At 58.5% G+C, this 24,306-nt stretch overlaps 2 long non-coding RNA genes across 2 annotated transcripts; both read left to right on the forward strand.

Annotated features, from left to right (window-relative positions):
* Positions 1–2: 2 nt before the first annotated feature.
* On the forward strand, positions 3–4,265 carry LOC133257730 (uncharacterized). The gene is made up of 2 exons (XR_009739669.1): positions 3–954; positions 4,012–4,265. It is a non-coding gene; the product is annotated as an uncharacterized LOC133257730 (long non-coding RNA).
* A 9,075-nt stretch (positions 4,266–13,340) lies between these two features.
* LOC133257731 (uncharacterized) lies at positions 13,341–22,593 on the forward strand. The gene is made up of 2 exons (XR_009739670.1): positions 13,341–14,086; positions 21,558–22,593. It is a non-coding gene; the product is annotated as an uncharacterized LOC133257731 (long non-coding RNA).
* The last annotated feature ends 1,713 nt before the right edge of the window (positions 22,594–24,306 follow it).

The following is a 24,306-nucleotide window of genomic DNA, read 5'->3' on the forward strand; positions in this document are numbered from 1 at the left end:
CCCGGCCGCCGCGCGCTCCGCCCCCGCCCCGTCGGCCCCGCCCCCGGGGCCCGCCCCCGCCGATCCCTCCGCACCCCGCGCCCCCTCGCTGGCCGCGCCCCTCCACTCTCCTCGACCAGCCCCGCGCCTCCTCAGGCTGGGGCGCGGGGTCCCAAGCCCGGGTCCTCCGGGGATGGGGGCCGCGGCCGTGCGGAGCGGGGTCGGGGCCCATGCCCTAAGGGACTACTTCTCGTTCGAAAGTTTTCGGAGACCCAAAGTTTGCTCCGGGGTTGCGGAAGGATCCGGCTGTGGGTTCCGCCGCACTCTGCGACAATTGGCAACGATTTACATCTCAATAGCGGAGGAGGCGCAGGCGGAGCGAGAAAAGGGGCGCCTTTGACAGGCCTGTCCCCGAGAGGACCTGGGCCGGGCAGGCGAGTGTGGGGGTCCCTGGGACAGAGGCTCTGGGAGAAGTCGCGCCATCGGCAGCCCTGAGTGTACCCCTGGCCCGGGGCTCCAATCCTAGAAGCCCCCCTGGTCGCAACTTAAAACCTCTGAAAGATTCAGCCCAGACCCGCCCCCACCTCCGCGGCTGTGAAGATCGTGGCATTTGACCCTGAAGGATGGTGGTGCCGCGGCTGCAGCCTCTGCCAAAGGGACCCTGGGTATCCCTAAGGAAATAGTCTGGGGCCAGCTCCTGGCCAGAAAGATTGCGCACCAGCTCCCCCACGACGGACCCCCTCCGGACGCTGCTTGGTCACCGTCCTACCCCTTCTCCCGCGCCTCCAGCCTAAGGTGGCCCGCGAAGCACGCTGTGGGTCAGGCAGCCCTGGACCCTCCCCCGTGCTCCTTCCGGGTGACTTATTTCTGCACCACAGCGCCAGATTTGGGCATCCTGTGCCAGCCCGGGTTAAGTGCTGGGCGTCCAAAATGCCTGCCATTGTCCCTGCTAAGCCGGTTTACAGCCTCACACTGGTACAAAACAGCACCCCCTCTCAACACAGGGTAGTGAGCCGGCGTGCGGTTCCCTGGCAGGAGAACCCTCAGGACCGCAGAAATCCCAGAGGCTGACTGAGAAACCGCCCTTGCCAGGGAGGCCCAGAGAGGTGGGCAGCGTGGGGCTTGCCTGCTGGTGGGCAGGTCGCTCCAGCCCCCCTCCTTGGTGCACCTGTTGCAGGGCACCTGGGGACAGCTAGGATGCACTTGTGAGCACCAGGAGGGACAGCTTGTCCAGCTGCTGCTCAGACTCCCTGGCCTGCCTCCTCCAGGAAGCTGGCGGCATGGCACTTCTCAGAGCCTGGGGTAACTCCTCTCAGGGTCAGTGCCCGGGAGAGGAGGCGCCTGGAGGCAGCAGAGATGTTTATATAACAGCAGCCAGGCGGCCTGGAGGAGCAGATTTTCCTTAGCAGGAAGGGGGTGGGGGGTGCGGCTGCGAAGTCCCTCCCCTGCCCACCCACAACAACCAGCTCACAGTCTCAGGGCTCTGCACGCCACAGCCTCTCCTCTCCCAGGGATGGACAGAGGAGGGCTTCAGGGCCGGCACTCTTCTGGGGCCACTGCCCGTGTGCCCTTCCATTGGAGCCCAGCGTCTCTGCCAACAGGCCCCAGATCAAAAGCAAAGGCCCATCCAGCCCTGGCTTGGGAGCAAGTCCTCAGCCTTCCACCGAGGAAGCAATCTTGGAGGAGGGACTTGGGACTGGGGGAGTCTCACCTGACTCTGCCAGCCCTGCCAGGCCTACACTGGGCCTCTGCCCAGGGGCCGGATACTCTCATTAGCCAGTGATAACAGAGAAGGGGGCCTCCCAAGCTTCTAACCCCCATGCCAGCCACCTGCTTCCTGGGGTATCCCGTGGGCGACTGGGGCCCCCAGGAGACCCTGGCAAAATCAGAAGTGCCTGGGACTGGGGAGGGGCTTGTGTGAGGCCAAGGTCAGGGGCTGGGCCAGGCCTCCCTCCCCTCCAGGCCTGGGAAGGAGGTGGGCCAAGCCCTGGCAAGTGGGCACCAAGCTTTTCCAATCACAAATTAGGCCCCTTCTTATCTCTCTTTAACAACCTTCCCAGGCCAAGGGGTTTGAGGCGGGGAGGACTGGGGGTCCTGACGGCCCAGACCCTGGAGACCTCCTCTTACAGGATGGGCAGCCTAGGGGCAGCCCTGGTTGGGGGTGTTGGGGAGAGGAGGGGAATTTGGGGTGCGGGTCCTGTCCAGAGCCCAGTGGGAGAGTGGGGCCTGGGGTGGCCAGCACTGAATCTGGGGGGCACAGCAATGGAACATGGTTTGGGGCTTCCTGCCTCCTTGTGGTGGGCACTGGGGCCAGGTTTGCCGGGTGGTCCCTGCACAGGCCCCCAGGCCGCCTGGGGAACCTGGGACTGGTGGGGGTGAGGCTGCAGGCCCGGCTCGCAGAGGGGTCAGTGTCTTGTGGCCACGCTCTTCTGCAGGGTCCAGCTTGCTGGGCCCGAAGAGGAGAAGGCCCTCAGCCCCCGCATCCCAGGCTGAGCTGGTCAGTTTCCCCTCTTCTGCCCCCAGGGATACCATCGCCAGGATGGGCAGGGGAGGTCTGCTGGGGAGTCCATTCCTGCCTCCCAAAGAAACTCACCCCAGCCCCCTCCTCCAGGGAGTCCAGCATGATTTGGCTTGCTGGGTGGGGGGGTGCTGTTTAAAGCTCCCCTGCCCTGATTCTAAGGTGCAGCCAGACAGAGACTCCTGGTCCTAGGGCCCCAGCCCCTCTCCCTCCTGCAGAGGTTGGTCTTGGTGCTTCGGATGCACCTGGAGGGCGTGGGGTGCTCCTGGTTTTCCTGGTCGTCCTGAGAAGACTGATTCTAGGTTGGCCAGGTCCCTGCCTTGCTCCTCAGCAGGCAGATGGGCTCTGGAAGCCTGGGGTGAGCTGTCTGGGACCACAACAGGGCTGCTGCCCGCCCTGGCCTCTTGGGCTGCTCATAGCGTGGGGGCAGCTGGGCAGCTCGGTGCAGGTGACGGTGGCCCTGCGGCAGAGGGGACAGAATGTGGGGAGAGGTGAGGGTGGGGGCGGGGGCCGTGCCCGCCAGGGCAGCCGGGGGTCGAGCCCAGAACCCCAGGGGTGGCGCTTGTCCACCTTTTGAGCTTAATTGTAAAATGTGTCTGACCCGCTTGGGAAGAGAGGGCCTGGGCGCCTGAGACATGCCCAGCCTCCTGCCCCACCACAGCCAGGCCTTGACCAGCAGGCTCACTGAGGGCCCATGCTTGCCGCCCTGGGCTTGGTCTCCTCCTCTACCAACAGATTCCTAGAGTCCTGTCCACGCTTTTCGTCTTGAAAGCAACCCAGAACATTTCCAGAGGTTCGAGCGTTTTTCTGGAGGTGGTTTTGGTGGCGACGTAGCATGCCTCCACCACGACGGGCTGCACCCGGGCCGGGCACCCCCGTGCGTGTGTGCCTGGGGCTCCGCCTGCTCCCCGCTCCTCTTCCCCAAGCTGGACTCCTGCCAGCACCCAGAAGGGAAGGGGTAGGCTGGGTCTCCAGTTGGCTCATCTGCCTGCACTCACTCCCCACGCAGGGATCCACAGTCACCCAGATCTGTCTGTGCTGGGAGTGGGCCGGCCGGGGCCCCCCTGCGGGTGCTGGCAGACCTCCTGGGCCAGCTCCGCCAGGCCTGGGGACAGCCCCTCGTGCCCTGAGTCCCAGGCGGTCTGCAGTGGGTCGGTCCCTGCTCTGCTGAAATAACGCCTCCCTCACTGGCCTCACCAGCTCCAAGATGCTGTCCCAGGGCTTCCCTGGTGGCTCAGTGGTAAAGAACCCACTTGCCCCTGTAGGAGACATGGGTTTGATCCCTGGTCTGGGAAGACCCCACCTGCCGCGGGATAACCAAGTCCACGGGTGTGCGCCGAATCGCTTCAGTCGTGTCCGATTCTTTGCAACCCTCTGGACCATAGCCCGCCAGGCTCCTCTGTCCATGGGATTCTCTAGGCGAGAGTACTGGAGTGGGTTGCCGGGTCCTTCTCCAGGGGATCTTCCCCACCCAGGGATGGAAACTGTGTTTCTTGTATCTCCTGCTTTGGCAGGCGGATTCTGAACCACTGAGCCATCCGGAAGCCCCTGCGCCACAACTGCTGAGCCCATGAGCTGCAACTATCGACCCGTGTGCTGCAACCACTGAAGCCCTTGTGCCTAAGAGAGGCCCCCACGATGAGCAGCCCGGAGCTGGAGAGCAGCCCCCACTCAGTCGCAACTGGAGAAAAGCCCGAGCAGCGACAAAGACCCACCATGGCCAAAGATAAATAAATAAAATAATTTTAAAAAAGAAGCTGTCCCAGAACCCCTGGGCCTCCCAACTCTCACACCTCCATGCGGTGTTCCTCAGGGGGTGGGGTGGACGCAGGGACCTGTCACTGTGGGTCCTGCCGCCCCCAACAGATGCATACACTCTGGTGACTTCCAAACGGTGCCATGCTGCAGGACCCTGCACCAGGCCCTGCCCTTCTGAGGGGCCTGTCCACCTGTCACACACAGCGGTCACTCCCTGAGGGCACAAGGCCTCTAGACAGCTCAGGGCCAGGGAACGGGGTTGACTGTGAGCCCCCCGGCCTGCCCCCTGCTGCCCAGGAAACCCAGGAAGGAGGGTCAGCCTCTCAGAGGGAGGCACAGAGCCTAGGGAGTGTTGCCCAGGCAAATCCCCTGACAGGTAGCTGCCTCCCTGAGCAGGTGAGCTGATGAGGCCTGGCTGGTGTGGGCTTCGAGAGCCGCATAATTGGCCCTGGCGCTTGTCATGGAGGCATGGGCTACGGGGCGTGCCCAGGCCCTGACAGACCACCTGCTTCTCCGTAGGGACCCCCCTCCCCAAATGCTCAGAGCTTGACCCAGCAGGAAAGGACTCTGGGCCTGGTCTCCCAAGCTCTGAAAAGACGGGCCCGGCCTGGACCTCTCCAGACCCCTGACCCCTAAGCTGCCCAGAGGGCCAGGGCAGAGCTAGACTCGGGGTTGGGTCACTCAGGGTTCAGTGGCCCATTTCTGGGTATCCCTGGAGACAGCCAGCCTGAGGAGGAAGGGCCCACCTAGTACTGGGGGCATGGTGTGGAGCAGGGTTGGCTGGCTAAAACGTGGGGCGGTGGGGGGCAGGTTGGGGCGGGAGGTGGGGGTGTTCAGAGAAGGCTGTCCAGCTCAGAGGTGACACCCCTGCAGGGCTGGCTGAGGGGCGGGGTTGCCCACCTTTTGGACAGGACACTGAGGCTCTGAAGTCATGGAACCCAGCCTGGTGTCCCCATCCCAGCCCCCACCCGTGGGTCCTGGGACCCCTGCAGAGCCTGCTGGGAGGTGGGGGCAGGCTGGCTCTAGGGAGCTTCTACCCAGCCCAGCCCTGCTGGCTGCAGCTCAGAACTTTCTCCAAAAAAAAAAAAAAAGAAAAAAAAAGGGCCCCGGGGGATGAAACTGCCTGGCCCCACCCCCAGCTTTGGTAGGAGCCTCGGCAGGCTTGAGTCACTCACTCACGCGGGAACAACCGGGCTGGGCTTCTCCTCCCCCAACTCCAACCTCTCCCCTTCCTTCTCTCTTCCCTTCCTTCCTCCCTCCGTCCCGCCTTCCTTCCCTTTCTTCCTTTCTGAAGTTAAAAATAGCTGGAAATTGCCTTCTTAAAAAAGTCCATCTTTATTTTCATAGGGAAGACACAGGCTTCCCACAGCAAAATCTTTCTGCCCCAGAGGGATTTGCTGAAGAGGAGCCTCTGCAGACATTCTGCCCCCCACCCACCCTGCGAACCCACCCCCCCACGCCCACCGCCCCCGCCCCTCCGGCTGCCCGACCCCACCGTGGGCCCATGGGGAATCTCAGCCCGTCCGTCCGCTGCTTTCTCGGGGCTGCCTGGGTTTCCTCCCATTTGCTCCAGACACATTTAAACATGTCTAGGACGTCCGCCCTCCCCTGCACTCGCCCGCCCCCCACCACTGCCGCGGCCCCCTGTTAAAAAGAAAATGGGCCTGGACATCGGGGTTTGGGTTACACGGAGCCCAGGGAATTCTCTTCCCGGACTAAACGGAGCGCAGACATTAGCAGGTACTGCACATCTGTGAGTTATTTTCATGTCTCCAGGGGCAGGGGAAAAAAAAACCCCAACAATCCTTAAGTAAGACCAGAATTCTCTATATTTCTGCCTTGACAGCTAAGGAAAAAATTTGCCAAAAACCAGAGGCGCTGCTGAGTGTTGGCGTGGGAATGTTAGTTTAGTCAGAGACTTGCTCTGGGCCGTTTAAATAAAAACAGGCTCTTTGGTGGCAAATGCCAGTGGTCCATGCCTGCGATGGGAGCTCCCGCGATCCGGAGGGGGTTCTGCAACCTCCCGCTCTCTTGTCCCTTTTTCCTTGGCCTCTCCAACCTTCTTCTTTTCATCACAATCAGCATCTCTCAGGCAAACATTTGGTGCAACAGTTCTCAAAAACCAGCAAGGAAAGCTGTGTTTCGTGTGGCGATAATTGTGTGGTCCCCACTGGAGAGAGGACTGCTCAGCACTGTCCAGCCCGCCAGAGGGGCCTGCAGCCACCGAGGGTCTTAGCACAACATAAATCAGACCAGCTATTGCCCGGGCACAGGGAGGATAAAAATACTTGAGCGCTGTGGGAGCCAGCAGGCTGTGATGGGATTAGGGTGCCTGTTCCCGGGGGCACGGCCGTGGGGCGGTGTGGGGGGCGGCGGACCTGGGAACCCTGATGGTGACCCCTCCTGGCCTTAGCCTCATGCAGGAAAGGCCAGGGTGACTACTGAGCCTTGAGCACCCCGCCTGGGCACCCATGAGGCTGGGGGGACGGGCCTCATGCGTTTTCTGCCCCGCGTTCCCTCTCATCTCACAGAAGGAACGCTGGTTCCCACGCCTGCGGGCAGGACCCGGAAGGGCCGCCAGCCCAGGGCTCTGCTGGCGCCAGGGTCAAGTGCCCCTGTGCAGGGCGCTGGGGAAGGTGGGCTGTGGTGGTGAACGTGACAGGGGCCCCTCACCCCTCCTGGGGGCCCTGGCTTCTGAGGGTGGGTATCCACCCGCGCTTCCCCAAAGCTGGGGGTCCTGAGTGTGTTTGTACTACCGTCTGCTCCTCACTTAGAACAGCAGGGCTTGGCTGTTAATACGTGGGAAGAGCCATGAAGCAAAGCAGATGCCATCTCTGCGTGGAGACCTCTGCCCACCGTGGCCCTGCAAAGCTGGGAGCGGGGACAGCCCTGCACTGCCCCACCCCGGCTGCCGCAGGGGGCCCAGCTAGTCCCAGAGAACGTGATGCGGTATGCCCAGCAACCAGCTGCAGCGGCCTGCCGTCCATCCATCCATCCATCTGTCTGTCTATGTGCCTGCACATCTTGCCAGGCCGGGGCTGCAACCCCCGGGCAGCAGTGACCTACCCGGCCTCTGTGTTAGGAGGCCACCTGAGCCCCGACCTCTTCCATCGGCTGAGTCTGCTCTGAACCCACTGGACCCCCAGCTGAGAAATGGACTGGTGCCCAGAGTGCAGGGAGGCGATGGCAAGGCAACAGGGGGTTGAGTAGGGGTTGGAGACCTCCGGCTTTGCTTTGAGCAGGACGAGGGTCCTGGCTGGGTGGTGAGAGAGCCTTTTGTGGACTCAGGGGACATCGCTCCTTCTGTGCTGCACGATGGGGCAGGCGGGAGGCAGGGTCGTTGGGCGAGGTCAGCTCGGGAGGCTTCTCTGGGGAGGCGTCGGGGGGCAGAGACCCCAGGAAGTGAAGGGAGATGTTGTGCAGGCAGGCTGGCCCCGGCACATCCACTCTGCTCCCAGGGGAACCAGCCACGGGTGCCAGGGGGCTCTCCTGAGCCTCTAGCCTGGCTGCGCCGAATGAAATTGGGTACATTCAACAGGATCCGTGGGCCCCGTGTCCCTCACCATGCCGGGCCCTGCTGGCCAAGAGCAGGTCCTGGTTTATCACTTGCCACCACTCCTGGGTGTTACGAGCTGAGCTGTGTCCCCAGAGATGCAGCGGATGGTTTCCTCTGGGAACCTGTGAATGTGGCCTTCTTTGGAAATAGGGTTTTTGCAGATGTGATCAAGCTGAAGTGAGGCCAGGCTGGAGAACGTGGTCTCCCATCCAGTGACCCGTGTCCCGAGACGAAGGGATCTGGGACCTGGGAGCAGGCTCCGTGACGACGGACCCAGAGATCAGGGGCATGTGGCCGCAAGCCAGGAATACCCACTGAGAACTGCCCACCGCCGGCGGGAGCCGCAGAGGCTGGGGGAGCCGGGAGACCGTCTTCGGCGCCTCTGACACCTTGATCTCGGACTTCTGGCCAGGAAACCAATGCAAGGGGTTTTAATGCAGAGAAAGCTGGTTTTTGAGTTTCACAAGCTTTGCACCAGGGGGCTGCGGGTGTTCGCAAGGGGGCGGGTCGAGGGTAGGTGGGATCTCTCGGGGTTTGCCTATACCAGCCTCCATGCCCGCCAGCTGGCACGCGGCAGCAGCAGGGCCTGCGTTAGATGAGACGACCTCGCGAGATGCCCTGGTGTCGGTCCACTCGTAAAGTGGGACTCGGCTCGTTGCGGCCTGCGGGGAGAAAGCTGCCCTGGTTTCCGTGCTTGGCGGCTGCCGGCCCCCAGTGCTGGGCCCTTCCCTCCTTGGGCCAGGAGACGACCCGCCGCCCCACGGGGCGAGGACGCTCTGCCAAAATGCGACGACGACACTGAGACTTGACCTTGCCCTGCCCACTAGACGCAGACTCCAGCTGGCAAGCCGTGCTGTGTTTGCACCCCCGGGTACGTCCCGCGTGTGGAGGTGGGGGGGCCAGCGCCATCTCCCAGAGGCCCTGTCAGCCCCCACACCACTCATTTATACCCCCCCCACACACACGTGATGCTCACTCCCAAGCTGGGCCCTGGGACCCACAGCGGCCGGGGCCATGGACCCAGGGACCCAGAGGGGACGTGAAGGTGGGGAGGATCCCCAGAAGGGCCCGGCTTCCTGACCGCAGCCGACCTTACAGGCTCTGAGCTTCCCGAGCGGGGAGACCAAGGCAGAGAGGCTCGGGCTGGCACCGCACTTCGGGTGAGCCAGGGAGGCCTGGGCCTCTCTCCCTCCGTGGGAAGCAATTTTTTTTTTTTTTTACTTCAAGGCCAATTGAGGAAAAAGAAACATGTTTGTGTTTACCGGTTCCACTTTTTTCACATGAATGAAAACACTCCCATCGACCCCCATTATAAAAATTCAGACAAAACCAAGAAGCGTAGAGAAGGGAGTTATGCCGTGGGCAACCCCAGCCAAGGCCGAGGGTTTTGCTTGTTTAACTTTTATGGGAGTGGAGTTGACTTACAGCATCAGAAGCCGTGTTTAAAACACATCTGGGCGCTTTTCCCCGCCTTTGTTAGAGCCCGCAGGGTGGACTGTCTCAGAGGTGGAGGCTCCTCCTCTCTTAGGGTCCCTTCCCAGGAGCCTCCCCAGGCCCACACCCCAGCCTCTGGGCCGTCTTTATGGTTAGATGTCATGTGACTTTCTTGAGTTTTCACCCATCGGGTCAGGACTCGTTCCGTTGAGGACAGGACTTGTGTGGGACAGTTTGCCCGAGATCCGCAGAGCCTGAGGCTTGCAGTAGAGACACTCAACCCGGGGGATGAATGAAAAAGTACAAGCCAGGGACTTTCTGAGCCGGCTCATGGCAGTCCCCTGTCTCCCACGCTGTGTCCGCTCTCCGGCACCTCGCCTGGGGTCACCCCACAGCCCAGGGTCTCTGCAGCTCAGGTCTGCATCTCAAGGTCAGGAAAGCTCTAGGTTCTGTCCTGACCAGGAGCCCACTATGGCTGTCCCCTTGCACGAATGCACGTGTTCACATTTAAAAATGAGTTTGCATTTGTTTTAGAATTCAGGTGCATCTCATTTTATTGCACTTCTTGAGCACTGCGATCTTTACAGATTGAAGGTTTGCGGTGACCCTGCATTGAGTGGGTCAGTCGGAGCCATTTTTCCAGCAGCATTTGCTCACTTCCTGTCTGAGTGTCACATTTTGGTAATTCTTTCCATATTTCAAACGTTTTCATCGTTACTACATTTGCTATGGTGACTGTGGTCAGTGAATCTTCGTGTTACTACTACAGCTCTTGCATTTTTTAGCAATGAAGTATTTTAAAATTAAGTTCTGTACTTATTTTTCAGGCATAACACTATTAACCGGTTAACTTAAAACGCTCAGTTGTTTCCAACTCTTTGTGACCCCATGGATGGCCTGCCAGGCTCCTCTGTCCACAGAATTCTCCAGGGAAGAATTCTGTAGTGGGTTGCCATTTCCTGCTCCAGAGGAATCTTCCCGACCCAGGGATTGAACCCATGTCTCCTGCAGCTCCTGGATTGACAGGCAGATTCTTTACCACTGTTACCTCCTGGGGCAATAACACTCTTACACACCCGATAATGTAGTATAGAGCTATTGCACACGCAACAGACTCTATTCTTGTGTAAACATGACTTCTTGAGACCCTGGGACTAACCCATCTGTGCAACTCTCTCGCTGTGACTTCCTTGCTTTATGGAAAGGTCTGGAGCTGGATCCACACCATTCCTGACATCTACCACCTGCCCCTGAGTAAGACCCAGCTCAGAATAAACAGGCTGTGTTTTGTCCCATGGGTTTCAGCTCTTCTCGGGCCTCACAGGTACCCAGTTTGAGAGGCTTCACCTCAAGTGTCAACCCCAAATAAGAGGCGCCCCCAGAAGACAGGCCCTGGTACAGGGATAACTGACTTCTGCGCTGCCAAGGGCTTCCCGAGTCGTCCCTAACGCCCGAGGGAGAGCTTGGGGGGTGCATCTTAGACTCTGGGGTCAGGACCCCCTGATCCACATTTCTTGGCCACAGTCTAGCAAGCTGAGTGGCCTTAAGCAGGTGGCTTTCCTGCTCTGAGCCTCAGGCTCCTCATCTGTAGAGTGGACTCACTTCTGGGACTTGTGAGGGGATGGAATGGGCTAAGTGGATGCTCAGGGCTTCTGGGTCTGGCTCGCAGTCAGCCTTTTGGGTGGACATCTACTGCTGCTCCCTTAATCATCCACCCGTGTGTCTGGACTTCTGTGTCCACTGATGGGCATGAGGCCCGAGTTGCCCGTGGCAGAGGTCCAGGCTTTGTGCAGAGTCCATCTTCCACAGGAGTTGCTGAGTGGTGGGGACACGAGCCATCTTTGCCGCACGGTGGGGAGCAGAGCCCAAGGGGCCCAGAAATGGACAGAGACAAAACTTAAATAGATGGCATCGCTGGAGCCCCTGGATTCAGCCACGCCTGGAGCTGTTCTGAATAAAACCATTCATCCTTCCAGGGCTTTACTACTTACAAAGCAACTAAATATTTATCTTTCCCTTTTACTGATAGCAACCCTGCTGAAGGCTGGGCCAGGCTGTCCTGACTGCAGGACCACTGGGTCATTGAGGCCTCAGAGGCAAAGGTAGCATTCAGGATGGGCACAAGGCATTGGGAGCAGAGCCCAGATGAGAGTCCAGGCCTGTATCCCCGAGACGCCCGGTGGCTGGGCAAGCTCTGCCTGCCTGTGAGAATGGCCGCTCGGGGCTCCTTGAGCTGCCCTGGTACCCGGCCAGAGCCGGGGAGGCCTAGCTGCCAAACAGCAGCCAGAAACCCTCCAAGGCCTGCCCCCCCGCCAACCCCCGGTCTCCGTGACTTTGCCAAGCCAGCCTGAGAAGCCCCTGTGGCCAGTGACCTCAGGGCTTGGAGCAGACCTCCTGGTGTGATGCCTGTCCACAGCAGACACTGCATCCACCCACTTCCTTCCCAGGTCGCCCGGCCCGGCTGGGGCTGCGCCACGGCCACCGGGTGCTGGAGCCCCCTTCCCACCCGGGCCCAGGGTGGGCACCCTCCCTCCAGCCGCCCCGTGCCCACTTCCTTCCTCTGCCCAGGCTGGACGGCTGGGCGAGACGGGGGTGCTGGCTCCGCTCAGGAAGCGCCTGAGCCCTGCGTTCTCCCGCACGCGGAGCCGTGCCGGCTGCCTCCATCCCAGGGCGAGCAGGTGTTTCCGCACCTAGGCGCTCAGGGGAGCCTCCCAGCGGGAATCGGAGGCCCCCGGAGGCCCCACAGCGAGGCCGCAGTTTGTGCTGACTCTTGGGAGACGTTTCCATCACCCCGGCAGGCGCTGGGCTTCGGTGTGTCCCCCCAGGAACCAGGCAGGCCGGCCCGGCCCTCACTGGGCGAGTCTTGTGCTGTCCTGAGACCGTGAGGGCCTGGTGTCCGGGTGGGAGCCCCGGAGCTGGGCTGCCCCCGGCTCTGCGGGTCCTCACTCTTCCTCAGGCAGGTCCAGCTCTCCCGCATCGACCTTCCCATCTGTAAAGCAGGGCCAACAACCTGCCCCAGAGAGAGCTACAGTGAGACATGCGGGGGACAGGGGCAGAGGGGTAGCCAGAGGTTAGATGTGGTGCTAAAGAGGAGCAGACGCAGGTCACAGTAGGAAGTGACATGGCTGATGCCAGACCATGCAGGTGGGGCCGCCTCTGGGCCTGACCTGGGAGGGTGCCCGGCTCCAGGGCAGAAGCCTCGCCTGGCACCAGGGTCTTCAGCTTGCTGTCCACAGGGAGGGTGCCTGGCCCCGGGGTCTTCAGCCTACTGTCCACAGGGGCTCTTTTGCACCCTGGCCTGGCCCCACCCCAGGGCCCATCCCCTCCCCAACCTGAGAGGAGAAGGCCTGGCTTCAAGGCTTCATCCTGACTGTTCTGGTCACCAGCTTTGTGACTACAATGAGTCACCTCACCTCTCTCCTCTGGAAAATGGGAATATTTCTTCCTACCCTATTCACCCCATGGGATGGGCCAAGGATTAGAAAGCTAATACAGGGTGAAAAATGCCCCCTGCCTGCCCAGCGCTGCAGGGAGAGCCTTGGGATGCTCAGCCCACAGGTCTGCTGTGACCCACACAAAGGAAGGCGGACACATCATGGTTTGTCTGCACTCTTGCACAGAACGCTTCCCCACGACACTGCGGTCTCTGCGACACAAGTGCCCCCAGCACTGTCCCTCAGGCTTGGTTCTTCCTGGAGTAGAAAGACGAGGGGTCAACGCACTGAGCGCTGAGCTCAGTGGCTGAGCTCCTAGGCTGGAGTCACACTGGGTTGGGGTTAACCCTAACCCTCCCTGTATGCACCGAGCTGAGTGCTGCATGACCCCAGAGCTGGGTTTTGGCCTTCCAGGGTCACAGCCTCGGAGGCCATGGGTAGCCAGACAGCCCGCCACAGCTCTGGGGCCCCAAGCCCACAGCAGGGCCCTGCTTGGCTGCATGGGTTGGGGACAGCGTGGCCTGGCGTCAGTCCCAGCTGTGGGGTGTCAACCCTCGGGCCAGCCCGTCTGCCCTGGACCTGCCGGCCTGGGCCAAAAATGGAGTCGGACAGTCCTTTCGGGAAGCAGCCCCAGAGGAGAGAAGCCAGGTCAAGGCCAGCCTCTGGGGTGCAGTAAACAGGAAAATCCAGGGGCTGGAGGCCCAGCGGGAAGGGAAAGGGCTGGATCATAGGGCTTCACAGAATGTTTGAAACGGGCAGGAAGTGATGACTTCTTGGCGTCTACACCCCCATCCCCGTCTCCAGCTGCCGAGTCAGCTCGGAGGTCCACCAGGGGCCCTCGTGGGAATTTCAGGGAGCCCACAGCGTGGGCCGAGGTTGGTGCCAGCCCGCCACCCCACATGAAGTCCAGGCCCCCATCTCAGCCCCCGGGGATGTGCCGGGGAGCTGCCGGTTCCCGGGCAGCCTGGCCCCAGGGGGCGGCTCAGCACGGAGTCCCGTCTCCGTGCCAGACAGGGTCCCAGATTTATTCTGACTTCTGTGTGTAGCAACAAGCATAAAGTGTTCATATTTTTGACCCAGTGATTCTGCTTCTGGGAATTTAACCTGAAGAAATAATGGGAAACCCAGAAAACCAGCCGCCCGGAGACTCCTCTGGCTGTGTTATTTATAAGCGATAGAACCCGGAAGCGGCCCAGATGTGCGTAGAGGCCGGCTGAGAAACCGTCCGCGTCTGTCTAATTGAATGATGTGCAGTTGTTAGAAGTCAGGCCTGTGGAAAGTTCCAACATCGTGGGAAACGGTTCCTACGCGATGGGAGGAGGCGGCGGCGGCAGACTCTCCGGGCCACGGGGACGAAGCCTCGAGCACCCAGCGTTCCGGTGGCCCCGGCATCCGCCCTGGTTCCAGGTGGTAGGAAACCGTGGTTTGGGCTCTTGCCATGCTCTGCTCTGCTTTGTGGCCCGTGCAGGGGGCGGGGGGGACCTTCTCACAAAACCCTGGACTTGGAGACCCACCCCCCACCCCGGGGCCCCCAGGGGCTGAGACTGCAGGCTCTGTCTCCAGCTCAGCAGCTGCAGGGCAGGAGGCTCTCTGGGGGCTAGTGTGTGCGCCCCTGGTGTGGCCTAGGGTGAAGCCTGTTCTCACAGCCGGGACCTGGCCCTGTGCACTTGGTGTGTGTGTGTGGGGGGGGGTGGTCTCTGAGACCCAGTCCACTAGGATGCGTGGAGTGAGGGGTCTTCTCCCAGGGAGACTGGCTGGGGGCCGACACCATCGAACCCTGAACCCTCTACCGGCCGCCTCTGCTCCCGCTCCTGGAGCCTGCTGGGGTCTTAAACAGAACATGGACAGCAGTCAGTGTCCCTGCCCCATGAAGGGCCTGGGCTCGGGGCGTGGGGAAGGGCCTGGGCCCCCCGGACGTCTGGGAGAGCGTGAGCTCCAGGCCCGGGTGTTGGCAGTGCCTGGCGGGCAGGGAGCCCAGCCAGGCACAGGGCAAAGAGTGCGCAAATGGAGGAGGTGGGTAAGTGGTCAGGTGTCCGACCGGGGAATGGTGCCACCCCACCCAAGCCACACGCTGACCCTGGGGTGAGACGCAGGCCTCCTCATGGGAGGGCAGGGGCAACAAGGACCTGACCCTTGAGGGCTAGTGGGGCCCAGGGAGCAGAGGAACCCGCGGCCCATGTGCCAGGCAGCAGGCCCCGGAGAGCAGCCAGCTGCGGCCACTCTCCTCCTAACCTTCTCGTGTCCAGGTTTCTGCGGCTGGGTCTTCCTCCTGCAGGTGGCAGGCGTAGTAGCCTCAGCGGCAGGGCCTCGGGCAACCAGGGTTAGGCTGGGACTCTGGCCGGAACGGCAGTAGCCCGCATTCATCCCAGCAGGCCGCATTGTTTCTTTCTCTAATGAGTTATCTGACCATATGGTGAGGAAGGCCGTGCAAAAGTGGAGAGCTTGAGTCACGTGGCGGGAGAGAGGCAAGGCAGGATGGGATCTGATGACCCTGGCAGTGGCCGCAACGCTTCTCCACAGTTCCCAGAACACCCTGGAGTCTGATGCAGGATTTTGAGCTTCCAGTTTTCCTGGGGAGAGGGTCTGAGCCTTCACCAGGCTCCCCAGGACCCCTGGGGCCACGCAGAGGGGTGGGGGGAAGCCTCCCACGGTCTGCCACCATCGGGCTGGCACTTGGCCACACACACTCCCCACTCTTTCTGTTTAAGACCTAATTTCAGAGTGACCCAGGAGCCTAACAGGGAGGTGAACAGGCTGGGGAAGGCCACGCAGATGATGAGCGGCACACCCCCTGCCCACAAGGCAGCCTTCTCACCGTCAAGCGTTTCAAGGCTCACAGAGATGCGGATCGCTTCCAGGCTGAGTGGGGGCGTTGCTCTTCTCTGCCAGGAGCCGGGACTGGGACGGGCCCAGGCTGGCTCCCTGTGGGCGCCTGCTGCTCCTTCATCCCCTCCACACCCCAGATGGGGAGCCAGCCCAAGACCGAGCGGGGAAGCCCCGGTCTGACTTCAGACCTTCCACCCAACCCCTCCTGGCCTTTGCCCTCAGCCCTCATGCCAAGCACCCCCCCACTTCGTGTCCCTCCCTAAAAGCGCAGCCCGGGGCCTGGTCTCTGGGAGGGATGCCAGCCCGTCTAACCTTCCCCCAGCCTCATTGTCTCACCGGGAAATCAGGGCAGCGCTGCCTTCCTCAGGGACTTCAAGGCGACATGGGCGGCTGCCACGTGGCCTCCTGGGGACCTCGTGGGGACAGGCTGAGTGCTGCCCTTGGCACGAATGAATGAAGGAAAGAAGGAAGGAAGGGGCTGGAGTCCTGGCACATCCTCAGGCCCATGTGCTCAGTGAAGAAGGTGAGACAGGAAGGCAGGTGCCACAGGCTCCCGTTTCTGCGAAGAGCCTGCAGGCGGTAAATCCTTGCAGGTACAGTGACCCCGCCAGGAGGGGGCGGGCGCAGGGTACGAGTGATGCCCGTGGGGTGGGGTCTCCTCCAGGGGCGACAAGGAGGCTCTGGGACTAAATCGTGGTGATGCTCGCTCACTGCAGAGAATGCATGAAATGCCGCTGAATGGTTCAGTTTAAAGTGACTACGTGTGTGTCGGGAACCCCTGTGTGGCTCAGACGGTAAAGAATCTGACTGCAATGTGGAAGACCCGGGTTCGATCCTTGGGTCAGGGAGATGCCCTGGAGAAGGGAATGCTTACCCTCTCCAGTATTCTTGCCTGGAGAATCCCATGGACAGAAGAGCTGGCGGGCTATAGTCTATGGGGTCGCAAGGAGTTGGACAGGACAGAGCGACTAAGACGCACGCTTCTGTGTCATGTGAGTTTCAGCACCACTGCAGAAGCCTGAAGCGTGGGCAGGTCGGGGTGCTCCCTCCAAGTAGCTGACCCCCACTGGCACGACACCAGTCCCAGGGGCAAGGGCTGGCACTGTGCCCCCAGGTGAGGAAGGCCCTGCCCTTCCCAGCCCTTCCCCCCCTCACCCCAAGCCAGGCCTCCCCTTCAGCCAGAGCCAGGGCCCTGCGCCAGGGACCAGAGCTGAGCTGGACCTGCTGGCGGGCAGGCCCGTCTGGCACTCAGACCCTGAGATGGGGGGACAGGCCCCCAACACCGCTGCCAAGGATGGGAGGGTGAGATGCCCTCTCTCTGCCCTGAACCCATGCGCCCCGGCCCCTCACTGGAGGCCCGGGAAGACCCGAGGCTGGGAGCCACCTCAGTTCCTTGCAACCCCTTGAGGCTCTTCTGATGCCGCTTCTCAGGTTTGCAGGTGGACAAGATCCTTGTTTCCAGCCGTCGGCCCAGCCTTCCAGCCCCGACCCCCAGGTTTGGCCCACACCATGAGATGCCCTGAGAATGCCCAGACCTACAGGCCTGGCGATCAGGGCACCCATCTCCATTCCTGGCCTCGAGGTGCTGTCCTCCCCTAGAGGCTCCTGAGCCCGCCCCGCCCAGCCCTCCCTCTGCGTCCCTGGCAAGCCCCTGCCACTCCCAGAGCCTGTTCTTCATCCCCACTTTGGGAACCAGTGGCCCTCCCAGCACTGGGAACCTCGGCCCACCTGCCTCTGGTCATGTTCCCACTCCCAGTGCTGCCTCCACCACGGAGCTCTCCTGGCTTGTTCAAATGCCGACAGGAATCCCCTCAGCCAGCTCCATTGAGCCAGTCGGAGTTATCACTCAGCCCTGGCTGGTGAGGTCAGCGGCCATCCCCATTTGACGGATGGGCTGCCGAGGCTAGGAAAAGGGAGCCACTGGCCGTAAACCGCACAGCAGATGTGGGGCAGAGTGGGGCTGAGTTCCCTCGGAGAAGGTGAGAGCATCTGACCCACCCTGTCTAGTTCCCAGGGGCTCCAGGGGGTGGCAGGGGACAGAGGGGGCCACCCTCCTGCAAGGCTGGGCCTCCCGGGGAGCCTGGCCCCAGCTGGCCTGCTGACTGCCGGTGTCCCCTTGCCGGGCTGTGGATGCCAGCTCAGGGCTGGTCAGGGCCCTGCCACCCCCAGGCTGCCCATGACTTCCACTAACCCCCTGCTTCCAGGATGGCACGTCCCTGGGCTGGGGTAGACAGGGGACAGGCCGCCATGCCCGGGGCCTCCTGGCTGCCCCTCGGCCTCATTTTCCCCCATCCCCGGTGACCCACCTGCTCCGTGCCAACCTCCCCGATTACCAACGTCACTGACAGCCCTCCTCCCTGCGCCTGGCACTCCCCAGGCCTGTTCCCACCTCTTAACCTCTGCCCTTGCTCTCTCCCCGAGGTACATTGCCCCCCGCCAGAAAGCACACCCCTGGACCTGTCTCTGGGAACAGTGCCGATCAGATTGGCCGTGCTTTCTGGGTGCTGACTCTCGTGTCCTCTCTGATGGGTACCAACCCACTCACCTCCTGCTCCTTGGGAGGCAGACCCCATCCCTAACCGCCTCCCCCACTTCCCAGACAGCGGCGGGGGCTGCTTCTGAACTACCGGCCGTCACTCCAGATCAGCAGAGGGGAACCCCCAAGGCATCCATGACCCCGCACGACCCACAGCAGCCCCTCATGCTCCTGCGTGGCCCACAGCCTATGGGACAGGGGCCTCTCCCATCTCACAGAGTTAGCAGATTTCCTTCCCTCTGCCCCCCCTGCTTCTGCCACACCTCCCCTTCCCACCTTGGGCTGAGAGCAGATGCCCTGTCAGGGCAGGGATGTCCTGTCCCCTTTCACTGCTGAGATCACTGAGGTCAACAGGGAGACTGCAGGGCTGCTGGTAGCTGTGGCCGCCCGGGTGAATGGGGTGCGCTGGCGTGGTGCAGCGCGCAAGCTGAGCCACTGTGCTTGGTGGGCCCGGGTCACTCCCACCCGCTGCCGAAACCTGGCCCCTCTCATCCTTGTCCGCCCTGCGCCTGCCAGGTGTGAGTGGCAGAAGGACTCGGAAGCTGGGCGAGGATGTGCCTGGCTGGCCAAGAGCTGGAGACCACAGGCCCTCGGAGCTCAGGCAGCATTCCTGGGATGCCTGTGCCCCATTCAGCAGCCAAGGCACTTGCTATGCAAACACTCGGGGGCCCCACACACAATGGTTCCCGCCAGCCTGGCTGCCCAGCCAGACCTTGCCTCCGCCTCCTCCCCACCCCATTGTCCTTCCCTCTGGAGAGGGGCAGTGTGGGGGGCACTGGTGGGGGACCCAGGTCTGGTCCCTTTCTCCAGGGCAGGAAGGGGCTTCTGGGGTGGCTGGGAATGCCCCAGAGGATGAATGGCCATGCAAATGAGATGCTGATGAGCCCGGGCCAGGCCTCCCCAGAAAGCAGTCTTGGAAGCTGCCCCTCAGCAGCCCGCAGGGAGGGGTCCTCCACCCCGGCCCTCCCCCTTCTGTGGGCCGACCCTCCAGCCCCTCCACAGAGACTTTCTTGGGTGGAAAGGGCAGCTCACTGGGCCTCCCGCCTGGGCCTTAGGCATTCTCTTTCCTCTGTTTGGAATCCCAGCCTGGTAGGCCCCCCTCCTCAGGGTCTGACTGTCCACAGCATGGCCCTGGGCCCCAGGGATTGTCAGTGCCCCTCCGCTCCCCGCTGCAATGGCGCTGTGTCACCGCTGTTGAGGTCTGAGTCCAGAGGGAAGAGCCTGCTTGGTCAGGACTGAGTTCTGCAATCAGCAGCCTGTTTAATGAATGAATAAGCGACCTCTCCAGCCTTCCACAGCTCGTCCCACACCCCCAGAGTCCCGACCCAGATCTGGAACAGGGGGCCGGGCTTTGCCAGCACCCCAGCCCCTCCTTCACTCGCATTCGCCTGGTCCTGAAACCAACAGGGATCCAAAGAGTGCGCTGAGGAAAGCCTTCTGCACATGCCCTGGCTCTCATGCAGCCAGTCTTGAGGGCCGGCAGGTGCCCTGTCTGTGGGGCCTTCCCCAGACCAGGTTCTGCTGGCATGTCTAGTGCACACGTCTCTGCCAGCCCCCTCTGTTCCCTGACACAATCAGAAGCCCATTCCACACACCGCTGGGCCTCCTTTTTATCACATACAGTCTGCAGACACGGCCTTTTATTAAAACTGGAAGGCTTTCTTCCTTACTCTCTGCCTTCCTATGTGGTTTATATTAGTACATTCCACTAATGGGCATTTAAGGTTTTCTTCTGGCTGGCTCAGGAACCATGCTGCCATGACCTGGTACCCAAGGTGACTGTGGGCAGGATGCCCTCCTAGAGGTGGGACCACTGGGTCGCAGGATGTGAGTTTGTAATTCTGAGGCATTTTGCCAAACGCCTGCCTGCTGAGGCTGTAACCATTTCCAATAATCTACAGTAATATGTGCGAGTCCCTGTATTCTCATGGCAATGCCAGGAGTGTGCGATCGGAGTCTCTGCCGGTCTGAGAGGCACACATGCCCTCAGCGCAGCCATCATTTGCGTTTCTCTCACCAAGAGTGAGCCTGAGTGTCTTTCATCGCTTTAGGAGCCATTTGCTTTTTCCTTTCATGAAAAAGGAAGAGTATTGAGACTCCTGTTCTCGCCCTTTGCTTTTTCATTTTATCCCCCGCTGCGTTGTGGCCCTGTTGTTGATTTGTTGGAGTTCTTTACATATGATAGAGACGAGCTCTTTGTTTGACACAATTTGCAAATATTTTCCCCAAGTTGCTTTGTGTGGCTTTTGCTATGCAGAAATTTTATTTCGTGTATTTGAAATGATCCAAACACTCCTTTGTGTGTTTCTGGGTGTTTTTGTATTTTACATCCTGCTTAGGAAGTTCTCATCTCAAGTTTATAAAGAAATTTCTACTATTTATTGTTAAGACTTTGTGGTTTCAATTTTCCCCTTTCAAATCTCTGACCCATTTGGAATTTATTTTGGTACGAGATGTGAGATATAGCTCCAACCTTACTCTCTTTATTCTTTCCAGATGGCTTCCCAGGTATGGGTGGGTCTCGAATGAGCCATCTTTTCTCACTGATTTGCAATTCTGTGTTTGCCATGTGCGAAATTCTCTTACGTGTTTGAAACCGTTTGAGGTTCTATTGTGTCCCATTAATCTACTTGTTTATTCTCGCACCAGCATCCCACTGTTTGAACTATTCTAGGTTGTAATGGTTTTGATGCTTGTGGGGGCTAGTTTCCTCTTCCTACACCGGCAGAGAATGCAGGAGCCATAGCCTTCGCCTTTCCTCCTGTGTAACATGGTTCTATCTGAGCAAAGCGCTGAGAACATGCGTGCCCCAGCAGCAACGCAGAGGACTGTGGCTACAGCGTTCGGCTCCAGACGGGGGACGACAGGGGTTCTAGAGGGGAAAGTAGAAGTGTGGTTTGGTGCTTCCAAGGACTTTCTCTGTAAAGGAGTGCTCCTCCTTCTTTTCTCCTCCCAGCTGCCTGGAATCTGAGGTGATGGCTGGAATCTAGCAGCCATCTTGCACCACTAGACAAACTTGGAAAGGAAATCACGCAAAAAGGTAGAGAGATGGAAGGATCCTGTGTCTTGAATACCACGGCGCCGCCACAGCCAGGCAGCCCTGTGCTGCCTGCCTCACTAGGGGCTCCTTTTATCGTAGAGAGAAATAAACACTCATCAGAATAAGCCTCTGAGTACGGGTTTCTGTTATAGCAACCAACCTAATTCTTACTGAAATATACTTCTTCTTCAGAATTTTCTTGGCTGTTTTTGCTTGTTTAGTTTTCTACATGAAACTTAGAATTAGGTTGTTTAATTGAAAAATGTATCTCATTTAGCTTTTCAGAAAGTGAACCATCAATATATTTATGGATTTGTTAAGGAGAATTGATTTCTTTATGGTATTGTCTTTATATTTTAAGTTAGGTCTTTCCATACGTTTAAATATTGCTTTATGTCCTTCAGTAGCATTTTAAATATTTCTTAATGTGAATTTGGAATATCATATTGATCTCCAAATATTTTATAATTTTACAGCAATCCTATATATGCAGAGCACATCATGAGAAATGCTGGGCTGGATGAAGCACAAGCTGGAATCAAGATTGCCGGGAGAAATATCAATAACCTCAGATATGCAGATGACACCACCCTTATGGCAGAAAGTGAAGAGGAACTCAAAAGCCTCTTGATGAAAGTGAAAGTGGAGAGTGAAAAAGTTGGCTTAAAGCTCAACATTCAGAAAACTAAGATTGTGGCATCTGGTCCCATCACTTCATCCAAATAGATGGGAGAACAGTGGAAACAGTGGCTGACTTTAGTTTTTTGGGCTCCAAAATCACTGCAGATGGTGACTGCAGCCATGAAATTAAAAGATGTTTACTCCTTGCAAGGAAAGTTATGACCAACCTAGACAACATATCAAAAAGCAGAGACATTACTTTGCCAACAAAGGTCCATCTCACCAAGGCTATGGTTTTTCCAGTAGTCATGTATGGATGTGAGAGTTGGACTGTAGAGAAAGCTGAATGGTGAGGAATTGATGCTTTTGAACTGTGGTGTTGGAGAAGACTCTTGAGAGTCCCTTGGACTGCAAGGAGATCCAACCAGTCTATCCTAAAGGAGATCAGTCCTGAGTGTTCATTGGAAGGACTGATGTTGAAGCTGAAACTCCAGTACTTTGGCCACCTGATGCGAAGAGCTGACTCATTTGAAAAGACCCTGATCCTGGGAAAGATTGAAGGCAGGAGGAGAAGGGGATGACGGAGGATGAGATGGTTGATGGCATCACCGACTCAATGGACATGAGTTTGGGTAAACTCCGGGAGTCGGTGATGGACAGAGAGGCCTGGCGTGTTGCAGTCCATGAGGTCGCAAAGAGTTGGACACGACTGAGTGACTGAACTGAACTGATAGGGAGTCTTTCATATATCGCCCAATGGGTTAATATTTGTACATGAAGGATATTGAGATTCCTGTATTTATTTTGCTCCCAGACACCATAAGGAATTCTTTAATTGTTTGAAAGAGTTCAGTTTTTTAAATATTCAATAAAATTGTCTGCAAATGGTGACACATTTATCTCCTCTTTTTCCTATCGTCATAACTTTATTTCTTTCTCTTTTTTAATTTCAGTAGCCAGTACCTCTAGAACAATGTTAGATATTGGTGGATCCCATTGTCCAATTCTGACTTTTATACATGTGTTTTTAAAGTTTTCACATTAAGCAAGGTGTTGCTTTGGGGTGAAGACAGATATTTTATCAAGTTAAGAAAATATTTGCCCAGCCCTATTTTATTGAAAGTGTTAGTTGCTCAGTCGCGTCCGACTCTCTGCAACCCCATGGACTGTAGCCCACCAGGCTCCTCTGTCCATGGAATACTCCAGGCAAGAATATTGGAGTGGGCTGCCATTCCCTTCTCCAGGGGATCTTCCCGACCCAGGGATCAAACCTGGGTCTTCTGCATTGCAGGTGGATTCTTTACCATCTGAGCCACGAGGGAAGCTTGTTTTATTATGATTTTTTAAAATCCAGAATATTGATGCATTTTGTCAAATGCCTTTTTGGATCTCAGTGGAAATATCTCTTTTCTTTTAAGCTATTCAAAGGTGAGGTACAATCATATAATTCAGAGTGCAGAAAGTCCACAGACGTTGTGCTCAGATGAGGTAATTTGAAGGACTTTGTAAAGGACTATTTACAGAGGTGGGGGCGGGGATTGGGGAAATAGCAAGCGATCCCACAGCCTGAGGGCCATATGCGCTCCAGTCTTTAGGGCTGGGACAGGTCAGCACAGGACGTGGAGAGAGATGCTCAGGTGAGGGATGAGGCCGGGCAAAAAGGGAGGCCACGAGGTGGGGACTCCTCCCACCCCCATCCCTGCCCAGCCTCACCTGCAGCCTCCGAGGGCAAGTCCATGGAGGATGAAGACGAGGGTACAGAGGTGCGGGCCGGAATCCTGGCTCCTAGGGCCCAGGTGGGGGTGGAGAAGGGGGGCGTCATCTTTTTAGGACTGCTAGGTTCTGCCAGCTGATGCCTGCCTAGGAGTTCTGCCTTGATTTTCAAAAGTGAAATTTGTCTACAGTTTTAAAATATTTTAGTGCAATTTTACAGTTGCATTTGATATTCATATTATGCTGTTCCCATAAAATAAAATTGGAAGCTTTTCTTTTCCTTCTTTTTTTCCCCCCTTCCTTTATGGGCTGAAGCAGTTGAAACCGCGCTTGAGCAATCTCCTTCCTGACACTTTGGCAGAATCCTGCTGGTGACCTGTGCTTTGGTGGGTCATACGATTGCTTTTCTTCTCTGATCACTGGTATGTTTACATTTTCGATATTTTCTAGTGCAAGTTTTGGTTAAAAATTGCCCATTTCATCCAAGATTTTAAAATCCATTTGCATATAGTTGAGCAATGTGGACATGGAGGATCCCTCGGCATTGGCCCCCACATCCCGCTGTTAGGGTGTTTCCACCTTCACCCTTTCAGAAAAACCTGGTTAACAAACGTGCTTTGCAGGAGGATGTCAAGATTAGGCTGCTATGCCTCAGCGTCTTGCACAAAATCTCGCACCTCGGGTTTCCCTGGTGGGTCAGGGGTAAAGAATCCGCCTGCCAATGCAGAAGATGTGGGTTCAGTCCCTGATCTGAGAAGATCCCACGGGCTCCAGAGCGGCCAAGCCTGTGAGCTACAGCTATTGAGTCTGTGTTCCGGAGCCCGGGAGCCACCACTTCTGAGCCCACGTGCCTAGAGCCCACGCTCTATAGCAAGAGAAGCCCCCATAGTG

The sequence above is a fragment of the Bos javanicus genome, chromosome 11 (assembly GCF_032452875.1).
Source record: "Bos javanicus breed banteng chromosome 11, ARS-OSU_banteng_1.0, whole genome shotgun sequence".
Lineage (NCBI taxonomy): Eukaryota > Metazoa > Chordata > Mammalia > Artiodactyla > Bovidae > Bos > Bos javanicus.